This window comes from Monodon monoceros, unplaced genomic scaffold (genome assembly GCF_005190385.1).
Source record: "Monodon monoceros isolate NGI ecotype Baffin Bay Population unplaced genomic scaffold, NGI_Narwhal_1 Super_Scaffold_18, whole genome shotgun sequence".
Lineage (NCBI taxonomy): Eukaryota > Metazoa > Chordata > Mammalia > Artiodactyla > Monodontidae > Monodon > Monodon monoceros.
The window spans coordinates 121,123,033-121,143,561 of record NW_021703774.1 but is presented as its reverse complement, the minus strand read 5'-3'; the positions used below and the strand labels follow the sequence as shown (position 1 = coordinate 121,143,561).

Genomic DNA, 20,529 nt, shown 5'->3' with positions numbered 1-20,529 from the left:
TGGAGGTGAAGGATATGCGTACTAGTAGGACATAATCCAGTCAGTGCAGTTAAGTAAAGTTACCCTAAGAAATGATAACCAAGCCCAGACAGGACAAATAAGAGTTGTTATTCAATGGGTATAAAGTTTCATTTGTGCTGGTTGAATAAATTCTAGAGATCTGCCATCCAACCCAACATAGTGCCCATAGTTAACAATACAATATTGTGCACTTCAAAATAACTGATCTTATTATACACTAGAAGCATACCCTATGTCCCTTCCCTGTTTTATTTTCTTAATAGTCTTTATGAGAAACTGACATACTATATTTTTAACTTGTTTATGTATTGTCTAGATTCCCCTAACTAAAATTAAAATTCAGTGATGTTTTAATTTTTTATTGTTGTCTTGGTCACTGATACATCTCTGCTGCCTAAAACAGTGTGTGGCACATTGTAAGAGTTCAACAAAATTTATTGAATGAATTCACGAATGAATGGTCCTTCTGGAACATTGAACATTTGTTGAAATGTACCAGTTTAAATGGCTAGTGATTTCTTCAATTCAAGTATATGAGAGTCGTAGAAAAGTTTACAGTATCTCTGGGGAAAGAAGACTAACACCTACAAATAATCAATGAATATCAGAGTTCAAGTAATGCATATGGCTTGAGGAATTCCATGAAGCACAGTAGCATCTGAATAAAGGAGAGCATTTCATTTGAAGGAAACAGATAGAGTGCCTGGGACTTCCTTGGCAGTCCAATTTTTAAGACTCTGCGCTTCCACTTCAGGGGGCACGGGTTCAATCCCTGGTCGGGAAACTTGAGATCCCACATGCTGTGTGTTGCGGCCAAAAATAAATAAATAAATAAAATTTTCAAATAGAGTGCAAATGGGGGACACACACAACTTTCTATACCAACTTGATTTACCACTTAGAGCGTTTTCAGGAAGCCAATCCTAAAAGGACCATTTGCTGATTTAGAGAGAACAGCAACTAGATTTAGGCCCATTGAAAGATGACATAAAGGCCTACATTTATTCTTTTAAAAATAGATTTACAGGTCACATATTATTATGAATTGATAGTTCTGTACTTTAATAACAAATAATGCTATTTATATACATTCACACGTCAAATTCTATTTTCAAATTACAATTTCTGAGAAATGTCATATGGCCAAATATAACACATCCCTTGGCCTTCATGCAGGTTTGGCTGGATAGTTCATGTAAATAAAAAATCTATCTTGTTCTTAAAGAGAATCAGAAGAAAATTCATCACCAAATATAAACACAAAACTCCTAAGAAATATGACATTTTTATGAGCATTATAATCACCTCCTAGCGGTCCTCTTGCATCAAGAAATTTGTGTTGTCAGTATGTAAACTGCAGGTTATACTCCTACTTAGAAGTAAGTTTGTGAGCAACATTAGAAGTCCTAGTAAGTAGTATTTAGGGACTTTTAGACTTTTAGCTATGCTTATGATTGCTATATTGTGGAAAAGGACAAAGCAAAGCATGGCAAATCATTCTGCAAGGTTAGTATAGTACTAAAGGTTTAATGAACATGATGACATATCAGCCATTGCTAGAAGTGACACAAACAGTAAAAAATTTCAACACATCAGTCCTTTCACAAAATCATACCTAAAAAGCTGTCACTGAATTCTGTGGCAGAGACCTAGACAGTTACTTAAGGAGCATAATACATCCTTTGGGAATCTGTCAAGTGAAGAAAGAGCAGATAGCAGAAAGTAAATGCAGTGTCAGCATCACAGTTTGACAAGGTTGGAATAGCCCCAGTGGAAAAGAGTCAAGACATGAGACAATAAAATCAGTATTGGGATTTAGGGACAGAAAATGAATGTTTATTTGGAGGCAGGGACTCATGCAATTGCTAGTCAATCTAGGCAAACATTTGCCTGACTTGTGTTGGAATTTGATGAGTGACCCTTTATGAAATTAATTCAATTGGAGGCTGAGGTTAAATCTGATCTTGGTTGTGCCTGTGCCTCCAATCTTTACTTGTCATGTCTAATTCTTCCACTTATCCTAATTCACCATTTCTCCTTCCATAATTTAAAAATACTACTTTATATTAAAACCTTTAGATAAGTGAACTATTGTGGGCAGAAAGGTATCTAGAAATTTTTTGTGAATAGCTTTCACTACCTCTCTAATCACACTGCCAACTAACCCATTTCATCCCCAGGTAGTGCCAAATTATCATTCTCAAATGCATCAGGCTGGTTACTGTGACACAAGAAATGATACTATTTTCTCTGCCCAAACTATTTCTTTCTCCCCCTGTTGTCCCTCATCAACCAGAGTCCTCTTCACCTTTAAAAAGACATCTCTGATGTTATGTATTCTGGGAAACTTTCCTGACATCCTATATGCAAAGAGAATTAATTGCTTCTTCCTCTGTATATCTTTATACTTCCATCTCACTTTGTAATTTATTTTTTTAATATTTCAAAAGGTAAATTTTATTTTATTGATATTTTCAAATGTTTTGGCTGTTTAAAAGACACAACTTTTATTATTGAAATATAATTGATACAATATTATGTTAGTTCAGGTGTACTACATAGTGATTTGACATTTGCATACATTAAGAAATGATCACCAAGATGTCTAGGAACAATCTGTCCCCATACAAAGTTATTAGAGTATTATTGATCATATTCCTTATGCTGTATATTACAACCTTGTGGCTTATTTATTTTATAACTGTAGGTTTTTACCTCTTATTCCCCTTCACCTATTTCTCCCAGTCCCCATGCCCTCCCCTCTGGCAATCACCCATTTTTTTCTATGTATCTCTGAGTTTGTTTTCATTTTGCTTTGTTTTCTAGATTCTAAACGTGAGATCATTCGGTGTTTGTCTTTCTCTATTTCACTTAGCATACTACCCTCTAGATGTATTCATTTTGTTGCAGTTTCAGAGTTTTTTAAGGCTGAGTAATACTCCATTGTATATGTATGACACATCTTTATCCAATCATCTGTGGATGGACATTTCAGTTGCTTCCATATCTTTGGTATTGTAAATAATGCTGCAATGAACATTGGGGTGCATATATCTTTTTGTATTAGTGTTTTTGTTTTCTTTGGAGAAATACCCAGAAGTGAAATAGCTGGATCATATCACAGTTCTCTTTTTAATTTTTTTTAAACTTTTTACTGGAGTATAGTTGATTTACAGTGTTGTGTTAGTTTCAGGTGCACTGTAATTTAATTTCTATATATCACTATGTATTTGACAAGATTGTAAAACCCTTGAAGTCAGAAACTATCTTATTCATTTCTCTATTTGGAGCTACTAACACAATACCTATACATGGCAGGTGCTCAGTAAATGTCTGGTAGGTAAATAAACATTATACTTTAGCATTCTTTTAAAATATATATTTTTATATTATATTACATTAGGAATCCTGCATAGTATAGGGTCCCCACCTCTTATACTGGGATCTGTTAAAAATGTGCTGAGTGCTGGAAAAGACAGAAATGATGCTGCAATAAGTGATGAGTAACCACTAAAATCAGCTCCAACCTTCCATATAGAAATATATTTAATATTCTTGTTCTTGGGAGAATGACTACTTCATGTCAAGTTTTGACCTTTCCCTTGAGTTTTAGACTGGTATAGCCAACTGCAGGCTGGACATAGCTATAATATGTTCCATAAACACCTCCAAACATAATGTATTTAAAACGAAGCTCATCATCCACCCTAATCTGCTTTTCCTCCATTATATCCAGTTTCCTGTTAATATTACTATTATCCACACAGATATTCAATGCAAAAATCCATTCTTTTTTCTGACTCCCATATGCATTAAGTCACCAAATTCTACCAATTTTACCTCCTAAATGTATGTCTAGTCTGTTTCTTTCTTACCATTCCCATTGTTACCATGTTAATTTAGTGTCTTGTCTGTTTCCAGACTGGTTAACATAGCCTTCTAATTGGTCTCTCCCTCTCATTATCGCCACCACCATTCCCAAACCTATCCTCCACAAAGTAGCTTCAGCACTTTCTAAATTGTAAATATGACTAGGTGGCTCTCCTTCTTAAGATACTTCAGTTGATCAAGGATAGAGCATAGGCTCCCTAACACAGCATTAAAAGTTCCCACAATTGACCACCTACACTTCCATTCCATCTGCTCATCTCACAAAGACAATTTGTACTTTTTAACTTTATGGTCTAGATATTGAAGAGCTGCCTCAAATGTTTAATGCTGTTGCAATAACTCTGTGACTCTATTTATATAATTTCCTCTGCCTAAATCACCTTTCACACCTCTTTTCCCCTGGTTAAAACTTACTTATCATTCAAAGCTCAATTTAGTATTGAAAACACTTGACACTTAGTTATATTAAAATATTTAGGTAGGGACTTGCCTTGTGGTGCAGTGGTTAAGAATCTGCCTGCCAGTGCAGGGGACATGGGTTCAATCCCTGGTCCAGGAAGATCCCACATGCCACAGAGCAACTAAGCCCGTGCGCCACAACTACTAAGCCTGTGCTCTAGAGCCCGTGAGCCACAATTACTGAGCCCGCCTGTTGCAACTACTGAAGCCCACGCACCTAGACCCGTGCTCCACAAGAGAAGCCACTGCAATGAGAAGCCCACGCACAGCAAGGAAGAGTAGCCCCAGCTTGCTGCAACTAGAAAAAGCCAATGCGCAGCAACGAAGACCCAACACAGGCAAAAAGAAAATTATGTAGCTTTAATTTTTTAATGGTAAACACTTTAAGCATGAAGAAAGTAATATGAGACAGTAGTGTGACCACCATGTAGATTAAAGTGATGGTATTTATTATAGATATAACACTCTAGCTTTTTTTTTTTTTTTTTTGCGATACGCGGGCCTCTCACTGCTGTGGCCTCTCCCGCTGCGGAGCACAGGCTCCGGACGCGCAGGCTCCGGACGCGCAGACTCAGTGGCCATGGCTCACCAGCCCAGCCGCTCCGCGGCATGTGGAATCCTCCCGGACCGGGGCACGAACCCGTGTCCCCTGCATCGGCAGGCGGACTCTCAACAGCTGCGCCACCAGGGAAGCCCAACACTCTAGCTTTTTTAAAATGAAACTTGTAAATTCTCACCTCCATCCCTTTTTCCTTCGTCTGAGTTAGTGTGTTTAAAATTTCAATGAAGTGCTAACACATTGTGTATGTTATTCTGCAAGTTTTCATTCTACATTACGTTTCTAAAATTTGTCCTTAATGATCAATGTGAATATGATTGCACCAGCATAGTACCAAAGTTCCCACTGCTCCATATCCTTGCTAATACCTGGGGTTATTCGATATTTTAAATGTTGGCCAGTCAGATAGATATATAAGGATGGCTCAATATTTTAATTTATATTTCATCAGTCACCAGTGAAGTTGGCATTTTTTCGTTTCTTTTTATTAGCAAGTGTAGAGTATCTTTCTCTGCAAATTGACTTTTTGGTCCATTTTTATTTTGGACTGTTTGTTAGGTTCTTAGTGATTTGAAAGATTTACATACTGTGAACACTAATCCCTTATTGGTTAAATAGGTTACAAATATCACCTCCCAGTTTGTGGTTTGTCTTTTTGCTTTGCTCAGGATGCCATTTGTTGTAGAGAAGTTGCCAATTTTAATATACTAAAATTTATCACTCTTCTCTTTTGGGCTGTAGTTTTACAGCTTATTTAAGAAATTCTTTCATATGCTAATATCATAAAGATGTTTGTCTACATTTTCTTCCAAAACTATTAGTTTTCTTTTCACATTTAGGCCTTTAATTCATTTGCAATTTATCTTTTGTGCTATATATTATCAAAATTTATTTTTTCCATATGAATAGATGATTCATTGTTCCATCAACATTTGTTAGTCTCTTTTTTTCTCACTAACTTATAAATACACCTATTTTACATATAAAAGACATTTATCCAAACTCTTTGTCTTGCTCCATCAGCTTACTTGCCTACTCTTGTACCAATATCACGTTGTTCTAAGCATTATAACTTAATATTAAGTTTTAATATTTGATAAGAGAGGTCTTCTTTCTTTTTAAAATGTGTCTCGCTGTTCTTGGTACTCAGTTCTTTATATAAATTTTAGGTTAACTTGTTGAAGCTCACAAACAATCTATTAGAATTTTTTTAATTGGCTTGAATTTAAAGATTCATTTGGGATGAATTGATATCTTTGTGATAGTAAGTATTGTAATCCGTGAACATGATACTTACCTTTATTTAGATCTTATTTTGTGTCTTTCAATAAAGTTGTGATTTCTTTCAAGAAAGAGCTGCACACATTTCATTAGAGTTATCTCTGAGTAGTTTAAGTTTCTAGTTTTATAAATTGTATTCCTTCTATTTTTATTTTTATTTTTTTCTGGCCATGCTGCGCAGTGTGCGGGATCTTAGTTCTCTGACCGGAGATCGAACCCGTGTCCCCTGTAGTGGAAGCGCGAAGTCCTAACCACTGTACCGCCATGGAATTCATGTATTCCTTTTAGAAATTTCAAGTAAATTTTAGTTGATCCTATATAGGAACATTGCTAATTTTAATATTTTGATCTTACAGTCAGCCATGGTGCTGAAATATAAATTCTAATATATAACCAGTAGATTCTTTTGAATCATTGTGTATAAAATCATATCATCTGCATGTGACAATTTTCTTTTCTTTCCCATCCTTATACCTTTATATCTTCTTTTTTTTTCTAATTCTATTTATTTATTTTTATACAGCAGGTTCTTATATACATATTAGTGTATATATGTCAATCCCAATCTCCCAATTCATCCCACCATCACCCCCAACCCACTTCCCCCCTTGGTGTTCATACGTTTGTTCTCTACATCTGTGTTTCTATTTCTACCCTGCAAACCGGTTCATCTGTACCATTTTTCTAGATTTCACATACATGCGTTAATATACGATATTTTTTTTTTCTCTTTCTGATTTACTTCACTCTGTATGACAGTCTCTACGTCCATCCACATCCCTTTATATCTTCTTGATCACTCTTTTATAAGTTATAATTTCCTGGGAAATAATCTATTCCATCATCCAGATGTTCAATTTTATTGTAAAACATTGTCCATAGACTTCTTTTACGTGTTTTATAAATCTCTACCATATCCATGGCTGTTTCTTTCTTTGTATTCTTAACTTTTTTTTTTTTAACACCTTTATTGGGGTATAATTGCTTTACAATGGTGTGTTAGTTTCTGCTTTATAACAAAGTGAATCAGTTATACATATACATATGTTCCCATATGTCTTCCCTCTTGTGTCTCCCTCCCTCCCACCCTCCCTATCCCACCCCTCCAGGCTGTCACAAAGCACCGAGCCAATATCCCTGTGCCATGCGACTGCTTCCCACTAGCTATCTACCTTACTACGTTTGTTAGTGTGTATATGTCCATGACTCTCTCTCGCCCTGTCACAGCTCACCTTTCGCCCTCCCCATATCCTCAAGTCCGTTCTCCAGTAGGTCTGTGTCTTTATTCCTGTCTTACCCCTAGGTTCTTCATGACATTTTTTTTTCTTAAATTCCATATATATGTGTTATCATACGGTATTTGTCTTTTTCTTTCTGACTTACTTCACTCTGTATGACAGACTCTAGGTCTATCCACCTCATTACAAATAGCTCAATTTCGTTTCTTTTTATGGCTGAGTAATATTCCATTGTATGTATGTGCCACATCTTCTTTATCCATTCATCCGATGATGGGCACTTAGGTTGTTTCCATCTCCTGGCTATTGTAAATAGAGCTGCAATGAACATTTTGGTACATGACTCTTTTTGAATTTTGGTTTTCTCAGGGTATATGCCCAGTAGTGGGATTGCTGGGTCATATGGTAGTTCTATTTGTAGTTTTTTAAGGAACCTCCATACTGTTCTCCATAGTGGCTGAACCAATTCACATTCCCACCAGCAGTGCAAGAGTGTTCCCTTTTCTCCACACCCTCTCCAGCATTTATTGTTTCTAGATTTTTTGATGATGGCCATTCTGACTGGTGTGAGATGATATCTCATTGTAGTTTTGATTTGCATTTCTCTAATGATTAATGATGTTGAGCATTCTTTCATGTGTTTGTTGGCAGTCTGTATATGTTCTTCGGAGAAATGTCCATTTAGGTCTTCTGCCCATTTTTGGATTGGGTTGTTTGTTTTTTGTTATTGAGCTGCATGAGCTGCTTAATGTTTTTTAATTGTTCCATCTATCTTCTATGTTTTTATCTCCCATACGGCCAGAGGTTTTTCTACTTTGCTAATCTTTCAAATAATACTTTTTTGACTTATTTGTCTCAATGCTGGTTGGTTGGCTGGCTTTTCCTCCAATCATTAATTTCTATTTTTCTACTTTATACTGCAGCTTTTTTATTATGCCCCTCCTACTTTTTACAGTTTACTCAGTTGTTTTTAGTATTCCAATAAACTTGCAGCTTTTTTAGTTATCATATTATTTTTATTGAAATATGTTGCAGACTACATAGTCTGGATTATTTCTCTTTATTCATTGACTTTCACATTGTGGCCTAGGACATGGTCAATTTTTAAAATATTCTTGGTTGCTTGTGATAAAAACACATATTCTCAGATTATTGAGAACAGGCTAGGGATCATCTAATAATATTCTTTATTCTTCACTACATTATAGGCTTTTCTAGGACAAATACTGTATATTAGTGATTTCTATATGCTTGAACATTGAAAGCAGATTTCAACCTCTTGTGTTCAATAAAGATTCTAGTCTTTCTTTTTAAGAATAAGTACATTAACCTTTATCTTTCTTGAGAGAGAGAGAGAGAGATGTAAATAAATATTGATGCTGCATGTAAATCACCCTTCCCCTCTAAGGAAAATTCCCAAAAATTACATACAGCAATCCATGGGTAAATCATTGGCTTTCCATGCCAATGGCTCTTTTATCCTTTCTTCCTCAGATCTTAATCCAACAGTAAAACTATAATCTTATGTCCATCAGAGATAACCGCATTTTATGATAGTGTGGTATCTGAATAAATAGTCTATTCCTGTTTGCAGAGCTGATACTTGGTCATAATGGAGGAAATTGTTTTATATGATAAAGCAAGATAATGAATGATAAGGTTTAATTGGGCAATGATCCTGTTTTAAGTCTGACTGTTGATTTGTCATAGCTTCAGAGAGACTATGACACTCTATTTAAGGACTTTAATGAAAATGAAGTAATGTGAAAATGCTTCCTAATTCTGCAGCAATTAAGTGATTTTTCTCTCTTCCTCTAAAACTTATTTCTATACAAGAATGAATTTGAACAGCATCATAGTGGGCCAAATCACTGTTGTTAGTTATAATGAAAGGCGATCAGAGTTGAAGGTATTATTATGTGTTTTAGTGACTTGCCAATTATTCCACCCCTTCGCCAAATGCATACAAAACACTGAAGACAAATAATATCTTCAGCTTTCAGTGAAGAGGGGGAGTTTCTCTCAAACACACCAGTGAAAGAAAATATGAGTAACCAGTTAAATGGTGAAAATCTTTAAAATTTTGAGCATATTCAGAAAAGAATAGAGACTCTAGCAGTATATATATAAATTCTTAAGGAAGTCTATTTTGGGATGCCTTATGTGGGTTGAGGAGAAAATATTACCCTGCAGTTGTTTTCAATTAGCAATAAATATGCTCTTTGATGTTTGGCAAATCATTAGGCCATTTGTTTAGAGTAAAGCTTATTATTTTGTCCTATTAAATACCTCACTTCCAACGCTCTTAATGTGCTATTTATCTGAAAATCACTAGCACTTCCCTCACTGTAAGACTACTTTCCTTTCTACAGAGTCTACTTCTGCCCAAGATTGTAGTGTTAAAATAGAGGATTGCCTCCTCTATTTCCATAGAGGAGTATGATGGCAACAAAAACCAGGTCTGTTCTCCTGCCACCTTCTTAGCTAGATACCAGGATTTTTAACTCTTTCTAATGTCTTCATGAGGAAATAAAACCAACATATAATTTTTATGTGTGTTGCCAGCACTTACTCCATGGGGGATAGAGCTTCCAATCTGGTAATATATTTAAATATAAGGGAGAAAGGAACTGTTCCCATCCCGTCATCCTTCTGACGTCTATGTTGGGCTCTGTCACCTAGAGTCAGCAGAGTCTTTCCTGAGCTGATTGATTAACCTGTCTTCAGGTGCCCCTGTAATTCCTAGAACTTGTAAAATAACAGAATTGGACTGGCAGTGAAGCGTTGTGAGTCCTCTCTCTACTAGGCCATACCCCCTCGCAGCTTCAGGATAAACTCCTGAAAAGAACTGCTGCACCTTGCACTGTTTCTAGACTCACAACAGCCACTATCAAAGTGCAGGCATAGTAAATGCTCAATAAAGCAGTTGACTGATAATGAATAAAAAAAAATCATTAGCCAAAAATGAGGTAAGATTATTAAATAGGTCCGTTTAATTTAGTAGTGACTCAATATATTTGTGGTTGAAGCAGAGAGAAGGTGGGGAGGGCAGGTGTCATTTTAACTCCTTTTGACGAAGTCTTATTCATTCCTCTATGAAAGAGCTTGTTGGTCAAGGTCATAAAGATTTCTTAAAATTTTCTCTAGACAGACATGTCCTAAAGGCAGAATCAGTTGCATGATTGCCTCAAAGTATTGATTACTTTACTTGCATTTGGCTTTTCTCTTTATAATGCCACTAAAATAGGCAGAGTCTTATAGGAGACCTTTAACTCTTCTTGCTTGAGTTCCTACTGAGTTCTTGGCTCCCTTCGTTTGAAGGGCTGGAGGTAAAGCAAATCATTCCAGTCTGTTTGTTCTTCTCTCTCTCTCTCTCTTTCTCCGTCTTTAATACATGACTGGCCTGTACATTGTCTCCCAAATTTACTAACCTAACTGCTGGATGCTTTTGCTTTCTCCCATATAATAGATTGTGTCTCTGAAATCTAACTCTAATCAGTACTTCCTACTTAATAGAGTATTGCCTCATTTACCAAATATCCTTAGGGAATGTGGATTTATACACAAAATAATTTTCCAAAAAAATTACAGTTTATCCTTTTACACCTAATTTTAAAATTTTATTTGAATCATTCTGAATGGAAATTATTCCAAAAATGTTTCATATCACATTATTTTCTTTCAATGAGTATAATGAATGCAATTGAACCTTTCCAGGTTGACTTGAGTTCATTATGGTTTGTGTTATTAAATTATTTTAGTATGTGTAGATGCTTGCCTCTACACAAAATAAGAATGGTAGGCTTTAAGAGTTCTGGTGTTAACTTTGTAGCTTTTCCCATCACCTCCTTTATTATCAGACCATGCATGAGTTATCAAGTCTTCATATTGACATTCTGCCTATTTTGAGTAGCCCTCTCTTCTTATTTGTTCCTTCTAATAGCTATTGGTTGAACTATATATAAAGAGGACATAGATTTGGAACTAAGCTTATAGTACTTGTCAGTATATTAAATTCAGAAATAAAGAACATTATGACCTGAGCAATGCACTCAATGTTCCAGAAAGTTAATAGTACTATCTGAAATTTGACCAAAGGTAATTATAGAACAAATACAGTTTACAGTGCCCCTATAAGAATGCCACATGGTCAATCTTGAGTATGCATTAAACTCAGAGTTCTAGAAAGTTGGGGCTGCTTGTATTTGACCTGGAGAGTATATATAGAACAAATCCAATATATTGTGCTCTATTATGAATGTTGCATTGTCAATTTTGCTAAAATGTGTACCTCCAAATAGTTTAAATCCTGGATTTGATGGAGGCAGCTTAATAAACATATAACGTGTGTTTGGAATAAGCTTGGTCTGGTTTCAAAACCTCCGAGTCTCGGTTTCTTCATTAGTTTAAATAGCAATAATAAATCATCTTATAAAATTGTTGTGAAGATGAACTAAAGCAAAGTGCTTATAATGTTTCCTCAATAAATTCCATTCTTTCTGCTCCTAAATCTAATCCAATTTACTAGATATCCAAAAACCTGCCTGCTTTCTCAAAATTGAAAAAATATATATATAAAAATTGGTATCACATTTAAAATATCAGATGAAAATATTAAAGTGTTATCAATATATATCCCTCCTTTGTTAAAATTAAGGTTTTAATCCTTTTTCAGCCTACGGCACTTACATCATGGGGTAGACCATTTGGGCTGATGATACCTCTGAATTTCAGAGAATTCAGAGAAGCATTTCAAAATGCACTATCTATAACTATTATCATATATACAGGTTTATATAAAATTTGTAAAGTAATAAACATAAACTTTAATGCATTTGAGAGAACTCTAAATCATTTAAAATTTGGTATTTGTAGGGAGTCCTTTATATTATTTTTGTATGAAAAGAGAGTTACCTGTTTCATCTTAGAAAAGGTAATTTCAATCTAAAGCGTCTGTACTTAAGATCATGTGTTTCTTTCCATGTTTGTACTGTTTAGTTCATTGCTTCAGGATATTGATGCAAAAATATAATTAAATCCAATTTAATAGACACTTGCTCAGTTTCTGTTGTTTTCCTAGGTCTGATCTAGGTACTGTCAGGAATATCAAGAAATTGAATGTCAACTGACTCAATCCTCCTATCTTTCCAGAACACTCCCTCTTATACCACTCCAACCCTCCTTTGACCCCATCAGAACCACCAATCTATTAGTACCACCACCTTTTCATGAATTCTCTCAACCTCTCTCAAGGTTTGCTCTGCCCTTTTTGCATGGCTTGAATTTTATGGTCAGTCATCAAATGACCCCCTTGATACCTTTGCTTCTCTTTTATATATCTACGTATGCTCAGTAAAATTACAACCCTGACTGAATCCAGCTCTCTACCTATGGCTGAAAAGATCCAGAAGAAAACAGTCACACTGATTGATATGACTTTAAGTTCATGATTGCAGTTCTGAAGTGGAGCCTTAATGCTTCCCAACAATCATGTTGTACTTCCTTCCTCTATTGACTCTCATTCTCTTCTGGTGACTATTTCACATGTTCTCTTCTGTCTTCAAACTCCCACATCTCCTGTCCCATGTTCATGGTTATTTATCCTACTCCACTGAGAAAATCAAAACTCTCGAAGGATGATTTCCAGACTGTCACCATCCTATCAATTCATCTACCAGCATCTGCACCCATATTCTCTCATTTCTGCCAAATTAGTACAGGTAAGCTACTCCTGTTTCTCTCTAAAGCCAGTCTCTCCACTGGTTAACCATCCCCTCTTGCAGACCCATGGATATCACTGTAGAAATTCTCCTCAGTCTCTACCACATCATCAAGATTTTCCTCTCTACTTGTTTATTCTAATCAGTATACACACATGCTTTTATTTCTTATGTTCTAAAGAAAATTTCTTGGATTTTCTTCCCTTAATAGTCCCTCACCCCCTTGCAGCAAAATCTCTAGATGGAGCTGTCTATATCCTTTATCTACAATTCTTTCCTCTCATCCTCTCTTAAACCCACCCCAGTCTTTAAGCCCTCCACTCCAAAACAATTCCAGATGAGGTCATACAGATCTCCTCATTACTAAATCCAAAGGCAATATTTGGTCATCATGTTACTTGACCTAGCAACATCATTTGAAACAGTTGAACACTTCTTCCTACTTTGCACATTTTCTTCATGTGATTTCTAGGATTCAATACTCTTATTTTTCCTCCCATCTCACTGATTGATCTTGTTCAACCTCCTATGTTGATTCTTCCTCTTCCCCCCAACCTCATTTTGGAGTATTTCATGGTTCAGCCCCTTGTCCTTTTTTCTTCATTATCTACATTTACATCACTGGTACTCACATTTTGTCTCATGGTTTAAATACTGTCTAAATCAGCGGTTCCCAACCTTTTTAGCACCAGGGACCGGTTTCATGGAAGACAATTTTTCCACAAACCGGGGTGTGGGGGGGGATGGGTTCAGGATGATTCAAGCACATTACATTTATTGTGCACTTTATTCCTATTATTATTACATTGTAATATATAATGAAATAATTATACAACTCACCAGAATGCAGAATCAGTGGGAGCCCTGAGCTTGTTTTCCTGCAACTATATGGTCCCATCTGGGGGTGATGGGAGACAGTGTGTTGCTATGTCCAGTCTACTCTGTAATCTGATTTTGGTTGCTGTCACTGCAGAAAACGCTGCTTCACAAAGATAAGCTGTTGGAAATGCAAGCAGGCTTTTCAGTGCTTTTATGGCAATCTCAAGTTATTCCGCCTTGACTTTAATCCAGAATGTATGGAGATTTGAAGTTGTCTCAAACATACTTTTAAGGCCACCATCATTTACGATCTCAAGGAGTTGATCCTCTTCTATAGCACAGAGAAAGTCAATTCACCGGGCTTATGCACAAATGGGTCATGGATCCATTCCTTCCCAGTTCGGAGGTCTTTTGTGGTTGGGAAGTAATGCTCAAACTCTTTTGAAAGCTGAGATAAGTGATCATACGCCAGCTGGGAGAAAGAAGGCCCTGGCTCTGTCTCTTTCAAAATCTCTGCTAATGTTTGAAACATGTCAAAAATCCCAATGTTCACTCGTCGCCGCCATAATTCCAGTTTGGCTTTGAATGCAGCCACATTATCTGCCGACTTGAACACACTTGTCGTTCTCCCCTGAAATGACAGATTGAGCTCGTTGAGCAGGTTGAATATGTCACACAAGTAAGCAGGATTTGTGACCCATTCTGTGTCACTGAAATGTGCTGCCAGTGGTGACTTTTTCTAAAAGGAATCTCTGGAGCGGATCTCATAACTCAAAAACTCTGACCAGTGATCTGCCTTTAGAAAGCCATCTCACTTCTGTGTATAAGAGAAGACGTGTGCTCTGCGTCCATCTCCTCACAAAGCTGCATGAACAGATGTGAGTTAAGGGCATGTACTTTAATGTGGCTGATAATTTTTTTTTTTTTTTTAATGAACCTTGGAGGAGGAAATATTTTTTTATTAATTAATTTATTTTTATTTATGGCTGTGCTGGGTCTTCGTTTCTGTGCGAGGGCTTTCTCTAGTTGTGGCAAGCGGGGTCCACTCTTCATTGCGGTGCGCGGGCCTCTCACTATCACGGCCTCTCTTGTTGCGGAGCACAGGCTCCAGACGTGCAGGCTCAGTAGTGGCTCACGGGCCCAGTTGCTCCGTGGCATGTGGGATCTTCCCAGACCCGGGCTCGAACCTGTGTCCCCTGCATTGGCAGGCAGACTCTCAACCACTGCGCCACCAGGGAAGCCCTGTGGTTGATAATTTTAATCACATCCTGCAAAACGTCTTTAAGTTCAGGTGACATTTTTCGGATAGCCAGCATTTCTCTATGGATGGCACAGTGTGTAGACTCACATTCAGAAGCAACCTCTTCGACCCGAGTAGTGAAACCAGAAAGCCGTCCAGTCATGGCAGCCTCTCTGTCCATGCATATACCAACACAGAATGACCAATTCAGTTTTCCTGACATGTAATCATTCAAAGACTTGAATAGTTTTGCAGCTGTGGCGTTGGTTGGCAACAAAAGTGTACATAACGTATCCTCATGCGCATCCTCCTGAAAAATATATGGCACAAAAACAAGCATTGTTGCCTTGTCATCAACATCGGTAGAGTTGTCAACCTGGATTGCGTATCACGGTGACTCATTAATCCTCTCTAACAATTGTGCCTCAATATCCTCTATTTCATCAATTCGTCTAGTTATGGTGCTAGACGATAGTGAAACATGTGCCATCTTTTGAACTGCAGCCTCTCCTAAAATGTCACGACAGATGTCCTTAACAGCAGGCAGGATCAACTCTTCACCAATAGTAAAGGGCTTCTTAGCTTTAGCAATGTGGTTAGCCACTAAGGATGATGCTCTCAGTGCAGACACATTTGATGAAGTAGTGGTCTTCAATAATTGCTTCCGTTCTTCATGTTCATGTTTTTCTTCTTTTGAAAAACTCCAAAGGTTTGTCTTTTAATTCAGAGTGCTTGGTCTCCATGTGACGAAGCAATTTTGAAGGTTTCATGGCTTCGTTGGATAGCCAGTCGCCACATACTATACAACGCGGGCTTGGAGAATGTGAATCAGCTGTTGCAATGAACCTGTAATTTAAGTAGGACTCTTGGTATTTTCTTTTAAATGCAGCTTTCTTTTTGTTGGCAGTCGTAGAGTCTTCTGCTATCTCATCATTGGGTCTTTCCCCCTTTTCAAAGAAGCTCTCCAGCGATGTTTGATTTTTACTCATTTTGGCTAGGGTTAGCTTGTGGGCTTACCAAAACTGTGACTGAGACAAGTGTGCAGTGCGGAGAGACGTGGATGGAAGTGGTAAATAAAATAATGGACGAGCCACACACGGACTAAAATAAGTGTCGGAGTCTGACTTAAAGCCTGTCACCAGATGCAGCTGTACAATTGAGGTACATCAACTCACTTGCCACTATAAAGCCTGCCATCAGATGCAGCTTGTCACTTGCCACTCACTGATAGGGTTTTGTTATGTCTCCAAGCAATTGATTTATTACGGTCTCTGTGCAGTCAAACCTCTCTGCTAATGATGATCTGTATTTGCAGCCACTCCCCAGCGCTAGCATCACTGCCTCAGCTCCACCTCAGATCATCAGGCATTAGATTCTCATAAGGAACGTACAGCCTAGATCCCTTGCATGCGCAGTTCACAGTAGGGTTTGCGTTCCTATGAGAATCTAATGCCATGGCTGATCTGACAGGAGGTGGAGCTCAGGCGGTAATGCCAGCGATGGGGAGCGGCATTAGAGTGAACTATTATTCTTCTTTCCAAAACCTATTTCACATATTGTTTTTCCCATCTAAGTTCAAGATAACTCCTTTATTCAAGTTGCTTAGGACAAAGAACCTGGAGTTGTCCTTGATTTCCTTTTTTCTTTCATACTCTTCATCCAATCCATCATGCTGTCCTATTGGTCTTATGTTCAAAATTCATCCAGATTCCACTCACTTCCTTCTCCCTCCATTGCTCCCACCCTGATGTAAGCCATCATCAATTCTCCTTATGGTTTATTACAATAACACCTAATTGACCTCCCTTTCAGAAAGACCACTCTACTCAGGAGCCAGAGAGATCCTCTCGAATTATAAATCAGACTGTATAATACATCCTTCAATGTCTCTCTATTACATTCAGAGTAAAAACCATTCTTGTAATGGCCTGAGAGCCCCTACATGAGTCGACACCCCCGTCTCCCCATCATACACCCCTTATTACTTCTCTAACCTAATTCTTTGCTACTCTTCTCTTCCTCACTGTGTTCCAGTCACACTGGCCTCCTTGCTATTCCTAGAATACACCAGGAATGATTAATCTTCATGTCTATTCACTCTAAAATTCTCCTACTGTCCACCTTCAATTTCCAGGTATCTGTATTCCTATCTCTCTCACCTTCTTCAAGTCTTTTCTCAACTGCCATCTTTCCAATTAATAAGGCTTACCCTAATCACCGTAGTTAAGTTTGAAATCTTCAGGCATTTCTGATCTATCTTTATTCTGCTCTGATTACATTTTCCATAGCATGTCTCAAAAATTAAATACTATTTAATGTATTTCATGTGTATGCTAATTCTCTATGGTTTATTGTATGTGTTCCTTTGCCAGAATATAAGCTCCACAAATGAAGAGAATGTATCCATTTTTCTTACACTGTATCACCAATGTTTAATACAATTCCTAACACAGAGTAAACACTCAATAAATATTTGTTGAATGTTGACTTTCCCTTTTAGGGACCTTATTATTAAAATATCAGGGAACCACATAAGACAAGATGATAAAGCAATAATTCCTCAATTTATAACCATATACTGTGTCTCATTTTTCAGTGTTAATTTCAGAAATAATACAATCTAAAATGCTAGTCTTAAGAAGAGAAGGTCATGGGCTTCCCTGGTGGCGCAGTGGTTGAGAGTCCGCCTGCCGATGCAGGGGACACGGGTTCGTGCCCCGGTCCGGGAAGATCCCACATGCCGCAGAGCGGCTGGCCCCGTGAGCCATGGCCGCTGATCCTGTGCGTCCGGAGCCTGTGCTCCGCAACGGGAGAGGCCACGCAGTGAGAGGCCCGCGTATCGCAAAAAAAAAAAAAAAAAGTGTGTATGAACTTTTTTAGAATTGAATAGTGTGTGTATATTTATATATATTATAACAATATATATGTGTAGAAATATATGTATTTATAACCTTTTTAAAAATCAAACACACTGTGTTTCAGAGGACCAGACAGACCAGTCTCAAAAATTGGTTAATAAAAATGTGAGCTCTACGGGGAATTCCCTGGCGGTCCAGTGGTTAGGCTCCGCGATTGCACTGCCGAGGGCACAGGTTCGATCCCTGGTCCGGGAACTAAGATCCCGCAAGCTGGTTGGCAAGGCCAAAAATAAATTAAAAAAAAAAAAAGGAAAAGAAGCAAGATGCTTAAAAAATATGTCGGCTCTACATTTTTAATATAGTAACATAATAAAGAGGAACAGTAAACAATTTTAATAAGTAATGTAATAAAGTAACGTAATAAAGAGGAACAATAGACATGGTGTTAAAAAATATTAAATAAATCCCACCTATATTCGTTCCCATCTATAAACATCCATTAGGTATTTAAATAAGTTACCTAATCTTTGTGAATGCGTGATTCTTCATCCATAAGATGAAAATAATATTGCCTAATATATCTTCCTCAAACGATTATTAAGAAAATTAAATTATTTTACACAGTGGCATAAAGGAATGTAAGTTAACTTTCCTCTTATTAATACATGAATTTTATCTAGTATTTATTAGATACTTATTAAGTGGCTGACATGATACTAAGTGCTTTACAACATGCTATCTAATAATTGGAACAGCCCTTTGAATTAGGCCAGAAATGAGAAAGTGACATTCAAATATTAAAATGTCTGACTAAGATTACATAGCTAGTTAAGTGACAATACTGGGATTAGGTCATCCTTCCAACCCATGCTTTTAACTACTATGCTTTAGTACCTCTCCATGTTTAGACTGAACTATAAGTTAAAGATATGCTCTAAGAACTTTTCCTAAAATCTAAGGTCCATATATTAGTATGTATGGTAAAGTTCCCCTGGCAAGCTATTTTTCCAAATGTGTTCTGACTTTCATAAGCAAATTAAGCAGCTATAAAAACCTCTACAAAAATACAAAAATATTGCTCAGCATAGACTAGTTAGATATGTTTACATTATAACATACAAATATTTATTTATAAATATGTTTATTATTTACTTCCCATCTGCAAGAGCATTTATTGCAGCTATTATATTGATAAGATATTGAGATATTCTTTTCAGCACACTAATTCCTACCTCTTTGTTGTTCTCTTAGGTAGGTAAATTTTACAAGTTTTACTAGCCAGCTCATCTCGACATGATTGTTTGTTCCTTTGTTGACGGACACCCTCTGCTTCTATTTGTTTCTAATAATTATAGATAACAGATATTCAGCACTTTGTGCCAATTACTTTACTTGCTTTATCTCCGTCAATCCTCTCTGCAACTCTCTGATGAAACCATTTATATAATAATCATATTTCAGAGTAGGAAACTAAGACATCGAACATTTAAATGACTTGCCTAGGGTTACCCAAACGGTAAATTATAACGTTGGGATTCCATTTTAATCCAATGGACTCTTCTCTGAACAATTTTAAGTTTAACTGTAAACAATATAATATGAGTTTTTTTTTTTTTAACAAATAATGTGGTAGCATTTTCACCACAGCAGGGAATTCCATTTTCAGCAGAAGATAAAGAGATACACTACAGTCTTTTCTTTAAAATCGTACTTTAATTTGCTTCTCCTTCCATGTCTTGGTTTACACATAATTTCAGGAAATATCATCCTAAGGCAGGCACCTGTGGAGATAAGGCATCAGGCACACTGGCTTGTAATGAGCCCAGATTGGTAACCGGGCAGAAAAAGCTAAAGGGAGAAAAGTAAAAGCCTTATACTCCTGTTGGTTGCAGATATCCGAAGTGACTATGAATGCTCAGGGGAAACGTTGAGGATAGCTAAGGGTTGTGTTATTGACTTCTGTGCCATTTTGTTAACCTCTAGTTAATAAGGGCAGCTCTAGGTGTTATGACCTTTCCAAAAAGGGTAATTGTTTTTCTCATTCAATTCATACGTAATGGTGCTCCTAAACTTCCTTAGGTTTTTATTAAGAAGGCAAAATCCTTCAGCAATAATTTTAGGACAGCACAGTTTCTGGTGAATCTTCACATAGAAAGAAGTGGCATGAGAAATGCCTCCACACCATCTTTCATACCCTCACTTTGCATTGGTAAATGACTTAATTGGTTTGGCTCTCCTCCTGCTGCTTCTCTGGACCTTCAAATCCTGTGGACATGGTGGTCTAGGTCAACAGAATCTAGGAAGGTGGAGGGTTTTCTTTCTTGATTATCTATCATCAAAAAGTTCAACTAAATCCTACCACAAAGTGTTCCTTATCCTTCTGTCATATATGAAGTACTTGGCAGGACTAGTACTTCATAGACATTTTTTTAAACGCTTAACA

General features: G+C 37.0%; 1 protein-coding gene across 6 annotated transcripts in view; it reads left to right on the top strand.

Annotated features, from left to right (window-relative positions):
- LRRC7 (leucine rich repeat containing 7) overlaps positions 1-20,529 on the top strand; it is a 499,978-nt gene that overhangs the window by 218,713 nt on the left and 260,736 nt on the right. The gene's annotated exons all lie outside the window — the stretch shown is intronic.